This window comes from Indicator indicator, chromosome 3 (genome assembly GCF_027791375.1).
Source record: "Indicator indicator isolate 239-I01 chromosome 3, UM_Iind_1.1, whole genome shotgun sequence".
Taxonomy (NCBI): Eukaryota; Metazoa; Chordata; class Aves; order Piciformes; family Indicatoridae; genus Indicator; species Indicator indicator.
The window spans coordinates 35,442,022-35,458,816 of record NC_072012.1 but is presented as its reverse complement, the minus strand read 5'-3'; positions in this window follow the sequence as shown (position 1 = coordinate 35,458,816).

Below are 16,795 nucleotides of genomic sequence, written 5' to 3'. Positions count from 1 at the left end.
AGCAACAGTAGTAACAACAGGTAGAACTGAAGAAGAATGTAAAGAAAATAAGACAGCTCTGTGTGGGGTAGCTTCTCTATTGAACAGCCTAGTGAACATTACAAGGAAGAACATCACAGAGTTAGCAAGCTTGAAACTTAATTAAACACACAGTAAAGCAAGAAAAGCAACAGCCAAACAGACCTTTAATTAAAAAATACTTGCACCTGCCTATCATTTTGGCATATCTATTATTAGCACTGGCCAGATTATCTTTCTTAGCCTTAATTGAGAGACTGGACAAGTTGACACCTTTCTGTGTCAACTGAAAAACAATTATGTCTTAATCTGGTTCCACCTGGCTTCCTAACAATTTATTCTCTAGTGCCATAGAAAGCTGCATTTCTTCAGCCAAGACTAAAAAGATGTATTACTAACTTCACAGCTCTTAAATAAATCTATTAGGATAAGGCACAAAAAGGTTTTCTACTTGCAGAGAACAGTATTCTGATTGTTGAATGGCCAAAAATGCTGAACAAAAGGCAGGTGAAAGATTTTAAAGGTTATAGCCTTTGGAAAAAAACATTGCTGATATATTGTGAGAGGTATTTCAAAACAGCAATTCATTCCTAAAGTATGTAGAGATGAGGAAGAAAGCACAACATTTCACTTAAGGAAGATATTATCTCTAAATTCCACATGATTGAAGATAAATATCAGTAATAATGACTGGGTGAGTACAAAAGCTGCCCTCAATTGTCTTCTGCTTTCACTTACAGATTGTCTGCACTGTCAGAAGTCTTTTACCAAATTTTGTCCAATGACTGCAACTCATCTGCTTTGTCAGGCAGAAACCAGATCACTCTTTACAATTTGTGCTGTTTTAATAGTGCCAAGCAGAAAAATTGCAGTCTTTGTAAATATATATATATAAAAGAGAAACATTAGAATAATTCTAAGGGAATAGCCCACATTCATACAATCACAGCTAAGTCACTGACAAAACTCTTTTTAACCTGAATTGATGACAAACACTGAAAGAGGAAAAGACAACCCTTGCACAGTCCAAATTCAGAACAGATTACTGAAACAGAATTGTCAAATATTCTTGTTTTCCCATTCATCTTCTAAAAAACTTTTCATTTATAGACAAATCAAAACGATAAATATTTTAACCAGTATGGCTGATAAAGCTAGCCCCTTCTTTGTTAAAGTTGGGGTTTTGTTTGTTTGGGGTTCTTTGTGTGTGGGGGAAAACTCAGATTTCTGACCATCCAATGTTCTAGCAGCACTGTAGAGAATACAGTAACAAAAATGTTGCTTTAATAAGGTGTGTGTGGATATTTAAAGAATCTGTTTCCCAAGGTTGAAGAAAAGTCTATATAGTAAGAGCAGACAGTCTGATTTCCCTGCCTCTGACTCTTCAGATAAAACTGGACATTGAGCAAGTAAAGGTGGTTCTCCCTCTGATGGGAAAGCTTAGAAGACATTTCAGGCAGTGACAAAAAGATTCCCACAAAGAATAAGGATAATAAAGGGAATTTGTTTTACTTTCTTTTAGAAGGAACCTCAATTTAGGGAGCGACTTTCACCTTTTCACCTTTAAAGATAGGACTCAGAGGAGAACAACAGTTAATTCCAGAAATAATGTGGAGAAAGGAGGAACAAACAATATGCCCAGAAGCGTGGGATGGATATTTTCCTAGAGAGCATTCCTGAAAAAAAAAAAATCTTTATCTCATAGATGAGGGCTTTCAGCCCTTCCAAATGCAGCTCTCCTTGCTCACCCTTTTATCTTTCATTTCATGTAGAATCTTCTTTTAGTTACTGAAAAGACTGTTCATCTATTCAAGTATTGAGTCCCTTCCTACATATTCCTTCTTGCTTAAGATTTGAATTCAAGCCTCATGTTTTTGAGATATTATTTAATTTCAGGCTCCCTCCTTTTAACAGCCTCAGTTTCTTCACTTTCTGAAAACCTGCCCTTAAAACTGAAAGTCCTACTAAGACAGTTTCATTTATTCTTGATTTGACTTGGGTATTTGTAGGCACTCAAAGTCTAGACTCCATGACCAGTCCTTCTTTAAAATGCTCTTGATTTACAAAGTTAGTACTAAAATAGCAGAACATGTGCTTGATTCTGTGTTTCTTTTATGGAGACATGGGGGACAGAATATATAGTCCTTGTCACAGCAAGGAACGTTTGTTCTCCTGTCTGCAACAGCAGTGTTCCATAAAAACACAAATCTCAGTAGCAATAACCTAATAAGGTATAGCAAATCCAGCATTTTGAATTTAAATCAAGCTTTTGATGTTATTATTGCCAGAACCCCTTTAGGCATGACCTGCTTACAGTTGCAGCAATAAAATTAGGATGATTTGTAATAAATAGCCTAAAGTGCCAGGCCACACACTTTATAGCTAATCTCAACAATTTCTGCTATCATCTGGCAACTTTTCAGCTGCAAATAAAAGAGGAAGAGAACAAACTCAGAAAATTAGTCATCAGAAGGTTATGAAAATCCATCAGTACAAGAAAGATTATGGTAACTTTGGGATGTGCCCAGCAGAGAATTTCTGGTAGGGATACAGCAGGTCAAATGAATGCCTTCAAAAGAATTAGTAGTTATCATATCATCTCTAGAGTTTTTGAACAGCCAAGGCTTTTACAATATCAAGTGCATACTCACACCATGCATCCCATTCACAATGGTTAGTAGAAAAGTCCTCTGTTAAATCTTGCAAACAAGTAGGTGGCAATTCACCTCTGACACAGAAAAAGCTGGATAACCAACAACCTACCCATGTAAACTATAGCATTGCACTGGCTGTTACTTCTTGATCTAAAACCTGTGTGGCTACCATCTGACATGATCTGGTGGATCTGAAAGCCTGAGAAAAGGTTTGCAAGCACCTAAATAAGAGGATCACCTGGAATGTGAACTTCAAGCTCAGAAGCAAAGGGACAGGTTTAATGGGTGCCTTAATCTCTCTCTTTCTGTCAGAACTAGCATCTGAAGGAAGCAAGGAAGCAAACGAAGGTTGTTTTTCAGAATCCATCAGAGCCTGAACAACAACATTAACTTCAGCCTCATAAAAGTGAATTCTTGAGGTTGTTGTTGATGCCTTGAAATATGTATCTCATTTGGGAATATATTTTGAACAACAAACATGACCAAAAATAAGGCAATACATCTTCTTTCAAAGATTATACTATTAAGTTTTGGGTTGCTTCAGATCATATTGAAACATTTCACTACCTTTCTTGATTAATCATGAGATCTTGTCCCTAACAGTGTCAGATCTCAGGAGGCTGAGGGCAATGTCAAATTTCAAATGACGGTTCATGCTTTAAGAGTCCCAGAGCACATCACTCACTTGCACTTAGCAGTACTTGTTGCCTCGAGTGGTTTTCTGGGTCAGCAGGACTGGTCACATGCATATTCCACATGAAAACTAGTTGCACAACTGGAATCAGAGAGTTAAGAATAGAAACAGTGAACAATTTGTGGGTTCTTCTGGGCATTAGTTCAATTTCACCAGGAACAGATAACCTGCAGCTACAAAATTTGATAGCAAATTTCATTTCACACAGTACTTTCTTTTAGCGCATGAAACAAATGTTTATTTTACTGAATACAACATGTTTGACTAAGTGTAGGACACAGGAACCAACATGTTAGTTTCAATTTGTTCTGCATATCACTAGAGGATCTAATCCTTTCACAGCTCTATCTAGCAAGCATCATTTTTTCATTAATCGTTATGTTTCAATCAGGAACACTGAAGGGTGTTTTCTCAGATTGTAATGAAGTGAGAGGCTAACGTCACAGTCTGTTTATCTTCATACTTAGCATAGTATAATTATTTTGGTGGGGTTTTCGTGGGTTGTCTTTTTTTTTTTTTCATTCAGCTAGGACTTGCACCTTGACTTTTGTAAATATAGGCAGTTCAGTTTTCGTTGTTAAGGATGTTGACTTAACAGAATATAAAATAGGAGTTTGGGTGTGTGAGAGCAACGCATTTAAGTTCCTTCTCCTGCAAGTTATATTCAGTGGACCAATTATTCATCTGACTACTTACAGTAAAGTATCAGGACACTTAAAATAAATGCTAGACTTTGTGCTGCTATAATGAGTGAAGACTTTTCTGAAAACAGCAAAGCAAGTCTAGACATCAGTACAGTAGGAGGAGAAGAAAAAGGAAAACTGGTTCACAGGATTCCACCTCGAATTCTGAGCTCCCCAGTACATACCAAAAAGGGTCTTTCTATGACTGTGGATGAAGAAAGATTTCTGGAAAAACCTCCCCTATCTTACATAGCCTTAATTGCAAAGGCAATTCTTTCCTCCCCTACAAATAAGCTTAATTTAGCTGCTATCTATAAATACATTGAAGATAATTTTCCTTTCTACAGGAACAAAGGTCAAGGCTGGAGGAACAGCGTAAGGCACAACCTTTCACTAAATGACTGTTTCATCAAGGTGGGAAGATGTGAGGATGGCAAAGGAAACTACTGGAGCATCCACCCTTCAAACTTAGATGATTTTGTTCACGGGGACTTCAGGCAACATCGAAGGTCACGAAAGCGAGTGCGTCAAAAGGAGATAGAGCATTGCCTTGATCTGAATTATTTTATGCCATGGGGACAACATCCTTCCTATCCAGCACTGAACTGGCTTCACAAAACACATTATTTTCTGGATCCTCTGTGGAAAACGCTATATACTGACAGACTGCAGTCTGTGCATGAATACCAAAAATGGAATGTAAACAGTGATTTAATCATGGGGAAGCCTTCAGCTGCACAACAGATCAATAAACTACACAGCATTTCTGTGGACTGCCTTTATGGATCTCCTGCTACTTCAGTTATGCAGCAGAATATTTTCCTAAACATTCAACAGGCTTTCCCTAATACTCTTTTCTTCTCTTCTCAAAAGCAGCAGCAAAATGAAGAATTCAGACACATCTGTAAGTATTAGGAAGTATTTGGAGTACACTAACTTTGCAGGCAGCCTAGGACTCTGTCAAGAAACAATGTACTAATATACATTGCAGAGTTTTGAACATCTGTATGTGTTTAAAGACAGCAGAAGATCTTACTTACTTGTGTAAGCCAGTGATAAACATTGTTTATTGCTCAAGTGTATTAGCTTTGAAATGGTAACAATGAATACTGTTTTTAATAACTCTATTAGTCACTGGCCATGCATAGATTACGTTGCATATGAATAAATCCATTAACACTGGATACCCAGTAAAATGATTTTTCAATTGTCCTGTATCTATCATTTTACTACATATTATTGCTCCATTAGATTCATACTAATACATGTATATATTTATAACTATATATTCAAATATATACACCCATATGTTTACTTTTCTATTATATTGAGTAGGAAGCATGAATACACTTTTCTTTTGTCAGGTGTGAATTTCTTTGAAATGCTACTTGTCACCTCCCATACTGTTGGAAATACAATGTGAATTATTCTAGTCATTTAAATTCATATATTGGTTACGAATCACTTAGCACTATTAATTCTGATGTATTGTATTGATCCAAAAATCACTGTACAGTTATGTATCTTCACCAGTTAAGTGGATACCTGCTTCTGTTTGTATAAATGATCAGGGGAATAAATATTCCAGGTGAAATAGGATTGGAATGGTTTTGAGTTCAAATCTGATTCTTAATACACAGCCACATATTAATTAACTTACTTAAATGATTACTTGTTGACAGCATGACTAATTCTGAGTTTTCTCATTACCTGAGTGTGAGAAATTTTCACTTTTTAGATAATGTTACTTATGCAGAATTGCTGAAACTTGTATCGATACTGTTGGTTTACATAGTCATATGTGTGTAAAACGTTGCTTACATAGCTATAGAGTCTGTGATGATATTAAGTACTCAAATATACTTTTTAAAATATATATAGCTATCCAGAAAACTCACTGTAACAGAAACTTTTAATCAAAAAAATCTACAAGGAATATGGGGAAAACAGCCAGCTTTTGCTAAGTTTTAAACTTTCAGAAAAACTTGCTTTGAAATATTTGCTCAATGAAAATTAGATTTGAATATTAAAGCTCTAAAGACTCTGCTGTGCCTTAGTCATGAAGAGCCCTAGCATGTGGACAAAATTTGAGACTTGGGCAAAAATGGAGGAGGGTGAGGTTCAAAGGCTGGCCAGATGGGGATCCCAATCTAAGGACATAACTGGGGTTGGGACAAGGAGGCCATAAGTGCTGGACAAGGAGCTATAAGAAGCCTGAGGAATCCAGAATGAAAATGACAGTCAATTACAATCAGATTAGAACGAAAACTAGGGATAGGAAGTCAGGGCAGCTTTGAGGAGTCGCAGGTGTGAAAAGTTTCTGCATGCTACAGTTTATGTACCAGAATGCCTGAGATGGAATTTAATACAGTTCTTTAGCCATCAGCAAATTACTTTAAAATTACACAAGATGACAAGTTACTCCTGTTTGTTCTCACTGGCTCCATTAGCTTACTTGGCGAAAGCTTGTGAAGTGCACTTGAGGATATTCCTAGAAGGACACAATGCCATTTGACTTCATCTTTCCTGGTAAATAAGAGTTGGAGGAAGGGAGTAAGTGCATAGCATTGGAAATTGGCTTGAGCTAATGCGACCTATGGCTTAACAGGATAACCTTTAATCCTGGAGTAACTATTTTAGCTTGTTCTGGAAAAATAATTGAATTTTACCAGATTACCAGCATAGTGGTGGAAATGTGGCATGTACCGAACCATATGCATGCATCCGGACCTTTGTTCCAGTTTCCTGTGGGAATGTGGTAAGAAGAACTCACATGCAGGGGAAGACATTCTTCTGCTCAGATGCTCAGATTTTATTTGAAGACGACTTTGAAATAGTTTTCATACCACTAGTGGTACACATACCATAGTCTGAGAACTCCCATCTTAGATATTTCCAGTTTGATTATTTAGTTGTCAGTATGCTTTCTTGTGTTTTTGGTTTTAATTTCCTAACGTTTTTCAATTTTTTGTTTCTTTGTATATCACCTGCATGCCACAATGGAGAAGGATTCTTATCATGTAGTGGGCAACTATTTACTTTGTTCTCATCATTTAGTGGGTAACCATAGCTGTCTTACTGTGCACAGTTCAAACACTGCTCTGAAGACAAAATTACCCCATCACTATTTTATTATTATCCTTGAAAGGCATAATATAATTTACTTTTTAAATATCCCAAGATATGTAGAACATCTTGAAATAGAGACTGAAAAAGACAGAGGTTACATGTATGCCCCCATTTTGGATATCATGTTTATGAAATCCTTGTGTAGCATCTTATGTTCTTAAAGCCCAAATCCCATTGCCCTGGCTTTCAGCATTGAGTATTTGGAACATTTGCAATTATCCCAAGCAAAAGTGTCCGTCTGTGAAAAGTTTGATTTCAATAATTTGTCCAGAAATACTGCAGCAGTTGAAAGAGAGGAATCCATCTCTTTAAGGCAAACGTTGACTGATGTAATATAGACAATTTTTTTTCCTATAATCCCCAACCAAGTTTGTTAAATACTGTCCAAGTTCTGTGACAAAACCCATCATTTCTTCATTATGTGATTCTAACTGATCTGCAAAACAGGTCTACTTCGGATATTAAATAAGGCAATAAGGAAATAAAAGACTTTTCATATAAAGGCAGTGTTTTAATGCCTTCAGCTGTGGTAAGAGTCAAGTTAGGAATGCACAATTTAGGCAATATGCCATTTCCCCCACCCCCAGCTTCTGAAAGCTTGACATTGCAATCTTACATCTGAAGATGCAGGGTTAGTGTGTCATTTGGTGATGAAAATGTCAAAGTGCTAATTTGTAAACAACCTGAAGTAAAAATTTAAATACAATAATAAGAAAATCACGTTGTGTATTTTATCTGAATTCCAAACCTCAAAATACACTTAGCATATAAAAATATCATCTGCAAATACCACCCTACAATTAGAGAGAATATTAAATTTCTGATACAAGAAAATTATGATTTAAGGAGAAGACAAAGAGATTCTTGAAAATTAATCAGATTAATTACATGTTCATGCAGGAATGTCTGAGGAGGTACATATGGTGTAAGACTCCCTTAGAAGTAAAACCAGCAGTTACAAATGATGAATTACAGAAAATCAGGCAGGAACACAATATTCAAAACTGCTGCGTATTGACATCTTCAACATTTTCCAGCCAAAATGGATTGCTGTGGTCGACAAAAAATGTCAGGAAGTCAGAAGATCAGCATTTTGACCATTGTCACCTCTGTTCTGACGATAAATAAGACAGAGGTCATCTTTTTAGAGCAGATCTACTTTAGGAGTACACAGATGAAATGCCAGTGTATGACATAAATAGCTAGAATAGAGGTCACATATGTTTTCATAAATAAATACTATCAGTTGCTCTCCTCTTTGCAGTAAAAAGAATATTTGTGCATAATGAAATGGTTTGAACCATATGATTTCCAACACTTTCTATAAACTGTATCTTATGAATGAGCAGTAAGGGAACTAAGCCTGAACATGAGAACCTTTTATTAACAACACTTTGTAGGTAATAATTTTAAGTCAAGTAATAGGAATGCCTTTGGAGTTGACCTTCACCAATTTATAAAAATAGTTTTTCTAAAAGTTCAGTAAAATGTCACAGCCTATAAATCCAAGAAAGTTAGTATACAGCTGAATTTCTGATACATTTTCTGCCCAGTACAACTGTTGGCTCTGAGACTTGTCGTCTTTCTTATTGAAATTAATCACTGTCCAGAGGCACAAATAAAATATTTTCAGAAAAAGAAGCTGCACGGCCATTCAAACTTAAGCACACTAATTTAGGCACTCCCAACAGTGATCCACTTCTTGTACTCCCTTGTAACAGGTCATGGAAGACAAACTCTCCCTTTCAGAGGAAGCAGGACACACATATCTTTTCCAGTGTGGTGAGGTTTGGTACATCAATACATGAGGATATATTAGGTTTGGCCTGTGGTGACACCATGAGAGAAAAAAAGAAAAAAGAGGAAACACTTAGAAAACTCATAGAGAGTAGGAACAATCAGAACCAAGATTATGAAAATGTCCCAACCACAATCACACAGGAGCAATTAGTATAGGACACAGCTATGGCTAGTTCATATAAATGTGCTCTCCCGTACCTAAACCTTTGAATTTCTTTGAAGTGCAATTTTATCCAGGACCTTCCCTGTGTAGGTTAAAAGAATGAAATGATTGTAACATTTTTTATTTGTATGACAAATCAAATGGTGATAATTACCTTAAAAATTAATTCTATATCTGTTAGCAAGGTGTAGTGTTGTGCCAAATGAATCATGCAGACATGAGTCAAAATATGCAATTTTTATATCATAAACAAAATTTTGAATCTTTAGCTGACACAAACTCCTGACCAGGTGCATCCAAGCACCTGAGAAATGCCTTGGAAGGTCGACTTTAAATGGCTGAAACCCACCATGGCACTGCATGTACCACTTTGCCTTATCAGTGCCTTGGCATAAAGGATATGGCTGAATGCTGGAGGTCAGACTCTCCTGTGACTTTTAAGGCTGTTATAGTCTATGTTTACACTATGTTTAGTTTGAAAGTTGGGTATAAAGTCTGTGAATGGTACTTCTGTACTTTAACTGAGGACCTAGCCAGCTGCATTAACTTTTTCACCCTCTCTCAAGGGATTTCATCCTACCTCTTCCTCCACCATTTACTTTCTACTGTGTCTGCATTCACTCTGCTGTTTTCAAGTTCCAGTCTGAATTTCACACTACAGGTTTCCTTGTGGCCCTACACTGTCACACTCTTACATATGGCTCAGCCAACACTGTCCAAGCACAACCCTGAATACCAGTATTTCCAGTTCATCAGAGACAGAACAAAGTTTATGTCAATATACTGGAATTAGACTTCAACAACCACTGTAAGAACAATGTAGAAAGATATAGGGCCAGATTTTGATCCTATCAACAACCAGTGAAACAAGAACTAATTTCATTGGAAGCAATAGAGTATAAGGTTTGTAAACCTCTGGCTTGTGGACTTTCTTCCTATCGTAAGACTGTACTGTACTAATTTTCCTGGTGCTTGACAGATTTCTCAACACAATCTGTACTAAACTTAATCTGATGGCTCTGCAGGAAAAGTCCCACTTAAAGGATTTGCTCCTGGGGAGTTCTTTTCTCCAGATAGAGCTGTCAGCTGTTCAAAACCCCTTTGGAGGTCTCAACACTTAATATTTTTATTTAACTGTTTAAACATTAATTCTACCACTCTGTTTCCAACACTTGAGGACAGTGTGTGGTTTACACTACACTCATGAAGTGTTAGTACGTCTAAGGTCTGCTATGCCTAGAGCTGAGAATAAACATCTGATCAGGTAGAAACAAGACAAGGTGCCAAGTGTGCTGGATTTTTACATAGCAGCTGCTCTCCAAGTGAAGAATAGAATAGAAATAATGGGGATCCTCAGCACTAGGAGAAAACATCAGATAAATTTGAACTTCTGTTGAAAAACGGCTTGAGAATAGGCTTCTTTCAGAGACTATTGGAGAGAAAGAGACATTTGCCTTTTAAAGGAGTTGCAACATCTTTCCCACTTTCATTAGTAAGAAGATGTCTTTCATAGTGCTGTGTTTTGCAGTGCTGTGTTTTGCAGTGCTATAACTGGGTGTGGATCACACACCAGTGTTTTGACTACTGCTGAGCAGTGCTTCCACAGCACCAAGGCTGTGCTTTTCCAACATTCACACACACACACAGACACAGTAGTAGGCTGAGAGGTGGGCAAGGTCTTGGGAGGAAACACTGCTGGGCCACCTGGCCCAAACTGACTGAAGTGGTATTCCACAGCATATGACGTTCACTCAATATAGAAGCTAAATGAAAGAAGGAAGGGGTTGAGGGGGAGGTGTTGTGTATTGATGGTGTCTGTCCTTCAGAGCAACCACTACGTGTATTGAAGTCCAGCTTCTCAGGAATAACCGAACATTGTCTCCTGATGGAAAGTAGAGAATAACATCTTTCTTTGCTCTTGCTTCCATGCACAGCCTTTCCTTTTGCTTTTCATCCTATTAAATTGCTTCTGTCTTGACTCCCAAGCCTGTTTTTATATTTTCCCTATCCCCTGTCCATCTAAGAAGGGGAGTAATAGAGAGGCTTCAGTAGGCACCTGGCCCATAGCCAGGGCCAAACCACCACAGGGTGTAAGAAGTTTTTGTAAGGATAAGACACAATAAAGACAGGATTTTTTTTTTTCCCTAAGGAAACTGCTATGCATCAGTTAGTATATACTTAATTTTGCAACTAGAGGGAAAAAAATAGAGGGCCACCTACCCTGTAACAGAAGCTGCAGTTCTTGAATGTCACACAGGACTGAGACTACTGACCCTCAGCACTCTCCCCTGTGCCAGCCTTCCCTAGGAAAGCTCAGCTCTCTATGCATAGAGCTTCACTTCCAAATAGCTACTCTGGGAACACACCAAATTTTGGTCATGAAAAACAGCAATTTCACACTAAATAAATGGATTTAACATGTAATTCATGAAGTTTGCTACTATACAAGCCAATTCCATGGCAAGTCTAAAAGGAAATAATTAGTTTTCCAGCATTCTGCTTCAAGCAGTTCAAATATTCCAATCTTCTAGTATTGATGTTGACTTATATGTATGTGTGTGTGTGTGTATATATATATGTATTTCTGTACTGCAGATGGATTAGACTTAACCATATGTGCACAGAACAAAATTACTAATAATAGAATAAGAAAATCAATTCTTAAAAGAAGCATTTTAAAATAAAAATGTATAATTAGAATACTGCACTGTTTCAAAATCTAAGAAATTATTAAAAGTCTAGATAATTTTTCTTTTTAAAAAGCAATATCTCTATAACCTGAGAGATATAACTATACATCTATGCATAGATCTATACAGCTTCTCTATAGAAGAAAAAATTATTATCTTTCTCTGCTCCTCTTCCATAAAATTTCTGAAGCTGTGGATCACAATGAAGTCTGTTCAAGTCTTATGCCATTATTTAGAATTTCTAATAAATGAGCAACATGCTGAGGCTTCTCATATGACAGTGACATATGTAAAGACTAAGGCAAATTAAAAAAAAATAAACAAAAAAGCAGACATTAAATGCAAATGAAGTAGCATATCATCCAGTTTTCCCAACAAAGACATGGATTCCACAAATTAATTTTCTTTCTAACTTTCAACTTTGTAAAAATATTTTCATTCCTATCCTTATGTGTAAATCCAGTAAAATTACTGAAATAAGAACTTGTAAAATAATATCTTTGTAATCGGAGACTGTAGAAGGTGTTTGAAAAAACCCTGAAGACAGTTTAAAATGGATTTTGGCTCATCAATAATAGTTTCTAAAAATGATTGTGAAAGTATTTTTACAAAAAAGCATACATAAAGATCTCTTCATAATCCAGAAGAGTTTACAGTGCTCAGAAAGCAACATTGCACATGAAGTGAACTATTAGTGTATTTTCACTACAAAATACATTTTAAACAGCTTAGTAGTAAGCTGTTGAAACTACTTAATACAGAAGTGTCCACAGACATTTGCAGTATGTTTGTGTGTGTTTGGGTGTGCACGTAAGCACCCGTGCATATTTAAGAATGCTCAAAATCTCATCTTTAAATGGTTTATAACTTTGCAATAAGTTGGACAACTTAATTAAAAAAAGTACAGCTGGTGTACAAAGTAAATCAATGATGCTCTGGTACTAATAACTGATACCTTTGCTGCCTTCACTGCTCCTCATATTCATGACAGAGAAGCTAGATGCAGAGAAAATTATCCCATTATGTTAGTAGTACTATCTCAAACATGAGATGAAAACCTGTAATTCTGTTTAATCCCTCTAGCCTGTGACACAATCAAAGGAAAAAGGTAATGACAATGCAACTCACAAAGCAGAAATAAAAGTAATATCATAAGAATGCTCCATCAGTTAAAGAGTCTAGATGTACATCTAATCGCTGCAGATGAAGAAATCATTGTATAAAATATCCAGCACTGGCTTCACAGAACAATTCCGAAACGCAAACCAACAAATTAAACCGCACACAGTAAGAGTCAGAATCAATCAGGACAAAATTTATGTCATGCTTGAAAGCCTTACTAGAATTCATACAGCAACGCTTCAGTTAGTAGATCTTTTGTTAATTGAGATACAACAATACATACCAAAATTTAGTAAGAAATGGCAGATGTGCTAGTAGCTGATAATTACTTTGCAAATCTGAATCAAATAATAGCTTTCTAACAATTAGAGTAATCATAGTAATTTTAAGGGTGGAGAGAACAAGGATGATATCAAGTTTGCAATATAAAAAACTGGAATTAATACTTGAATAATCTCCATCATTAATCAAGAAATAAATCCATCTTGCAAGTGGATTTCTTGAGAGCAGTTAATAACTGCCATCACACTTTCCTCAGCCTGCAATCCAAATATAGATAGAAGAATGACTGATATTAGTTGTCTGAAAGTGACAATTCCCTTCTGAATATCACCAGAACATGTGACTTGTATAATACGAAGTTTTGAAGTTAAATGATCTTGTAAGGAAATAATTCAGCAATCAGCTTGATGACTACTGTGCATCACAAGCTTAGGTAAACTTGCTCTACCTTACAGCTGAAAACATAGTGGAGTTTTCTTTTTTCATGTATTCTAATTAAAAATTAAAATTTAGTTTCCACCAATTTCAAAGCACATAACTGAATTCCTAGTATCACCACAAGATTTGAGCCTTAGTTTAAAAGGAAGATGCACCACCCAACAGGTCACGTGATACTTCCAAGGCACACTGATCCTGCTGAAGCCATTCCACTCTGCATTGCAAAGCTGCACAATGCACAGTTAGTAAGAGCTTAACCAGATATTGTACGTTCCTACCACCCAGTGCCAGAGAGCAGCTTTCTGCAAGAAGGGAAGTCTGAAATATGGTCTCTTTTGCAGCACATCCTTCGGTATCTACTCTGAAGACACAACTGGTCAGGAACTGGAGAAGAGCTTTCTCTGCCTCTCAGTGGAGTTTCATATACGTACTCACAAAGCCAGATCATCACCTGTACCTGTCATTGCTCCAGTTCTCTTTCCTCTTTGACTATTTCAGATTACAAGCAAAATGGGCCACATTCAAGACAGTATTCTGGCAACCTGACTTGAGAATGTTTGAGATTTTCAGTAACACTGTTGTTTATCAAGAAAAGTAACAGAGAACTTAAACAAACAAACAAACAAAAAATCCCCAAAGAAACCAAAGAAAACCTCCCATCTTGGTCACAATAACTCTGAGAACGGAAACTAGAATTCCATTTGTCAAATACGTATTATGATTTATTTTTTCCTTAATATCCTAACCCTTAAGTCATGAAAAGTCAGCTCACATTTTGTTACCAATGTGAATGACTGTGAAGAGCACTAAAAAACAGGTCCAGTGTACTACAGTGATTGCATGATTTTACAAATTCAAAACGTGTCTAAATGCATTTCTTAAATCCATTGCCAACGTACAGTCTGACAAACTCCACAGACAACAGTGACTGTTTGTACCTCTGGGTTATCAAACATTTCAAACAATTAGCCAGGGGAAAACGTATGAATGTGAAAGCAAAGCCCTATCTCTCAGTTAGCAGGAGACATCGATTCCTATAGAACAAGAACAGATGAATGAAACTCTCCTGGAAAAAAAACAAGGTGCTTGCTAAATCTTTGGAATTAACAAAGTGATCAGTTAGCAAACAAAAGGGAAGACAAGTTTCTAAGACCCAACATGCCAGACTAATGAATTGTTTCCTAGAATGGCAGTTAGATATATACATGTGAAAAGCAACTGGAAGGGCTAATTTTTCTAGCTGTACTTCAATAGAATTCTGTCATTTGAAAGACCAAAGAAGAAATACGGCCTAACATGTACAGCAAGTGCTGTTTGCAGGATAGCAAACTTCTCTAAAGTATCTTAACAAAATACCTAGGAATCATCTGCATTAGGGATTTACTCTTCCAGGTAAAGCACATATGGAAATACATTGCAAAATAACAGTGCCTGGGATTTTACTTAAGGGATTATGCCATTGGTGACACAAAGCCTGGCCCTCTGTGGCTATGTGAATGATAACATTAGTTTCAAATTTTATGACTTTTTATGGAAACATACTGAAGTGTTCACTATGTATAACTATCTACTTTCTTAACTGTGTGGCAAATACTTGATCTGACACTTGGAAAAAACCACCTTCGTTTTCCTAATATTGTAGACACCACTATAAATAAGAGAAGGATTCAAATTCTTTATTCCTAGATTCATAGAGTGGTTTCATTTAGAAGAGAGGATAACATTATCAAGTCCAACCATTAACTGCTAGGTCATCACTAAACCTCAGCACCAAACTCTACATGGCTTTGGCATACCTCCAGGGATGGTAACTCCACCACTTCTCTGGACAGCCTGCTCCAGTGCTTGACAATCCTTTACATGGAGAAATTTTTCCTAATATTCCATGTAAACTTCCCCTGGCACAACTTCAGCCTGTCTGTTCTTGTCCTATTGCTTTGTTACTTCATAGAACAGACTGGCCCCTACCCCACTACAACCTCCTTTCAGGTAGTTGTAGAGAGAGAGAAGGTCTCCCCTCAGCCTCCTTTTCTCCAGGCTAAACAACCCCAGTTCCAACAGCATCTTCTCATATGACTTGTGCTCTAGCCCTGGTTCAGTGTAGATCATCTCACTGATGTTTATTGCCCCAGCCTCTTGAAGATATTTCAGATCTGTCCAGAATCTTGAAATGGCACCAAATTACACTGATTGGGGAAGATAAAGACAGCACACTGAAAGCAGGTAACAATAGAAATATTCCCAAGTTTGCAGAATCAGAGCCAATGAAGGTCAAGGTTGATGTGACTTTCCAGAGATCCTGAAGCATTGAAGAGGACAACAGCAGCACATGGTACATGTTCCTCAGTAAGGTTTCCCTGTATTTTATCTTATTAGTTGCATCAGCATCTTTCTGGCTATTTGTGGTATTTTTCTATGTCATCACAGGACTCCAGTCCTGGTTGCAGTTCATCCTTTCCATGACCACAAGAGGCCCTGAGAAAGCAAAATGTCATACCTCCTTCCTCTTTATTCAAAGTCCTTTGAACTGGTAATTTCTCTTTAATTTGGATTCATATTTTTTTTTTTATTTTGCAGTTATTACCTGGGTCTACAGGTATGGTCATTGTAAGGTGTACTGAGGCAACCAAGAACAGGACTTCTCACAATCTTTTCTACAGGTGGAGCCACCACAATGAGCCTCTGGCAGGGATGAGGACACTTGTTCAGCGGGGAGGAGAGAGAAAATGAGGTGAAGAGGGATAGGATCTGGCAGAAAGTCTGTGCATTCCCGAATCAGCAAGCTTACTAACTTTCTGGTTTATCACAGATTCCATTTGCCTCTTGAAAACTATTCAGTCAGGATGACAGTAGAAAACAGAAGAGTGTCAGTGAATCGGCACAAGTAGGAACTGAGCTACTGCTTTTTTTGCAAAGTTTCACCATTACTTTGGGTCCATGATGTCACTGTTATAAATGAGGGAACTGGGGACAGTGCTCAGAAAAAGTGCCGGCTCATAAACGGTGATCTGTAGCTCTAAAGGAAAAGCTATGCATCAGGTAACGTCACAACCTGTCAGACCTGTGACCTTTAATTAAAGCATGTGCAATCATGCTTCTCAGTCCTCTCAGCAGTGATATTC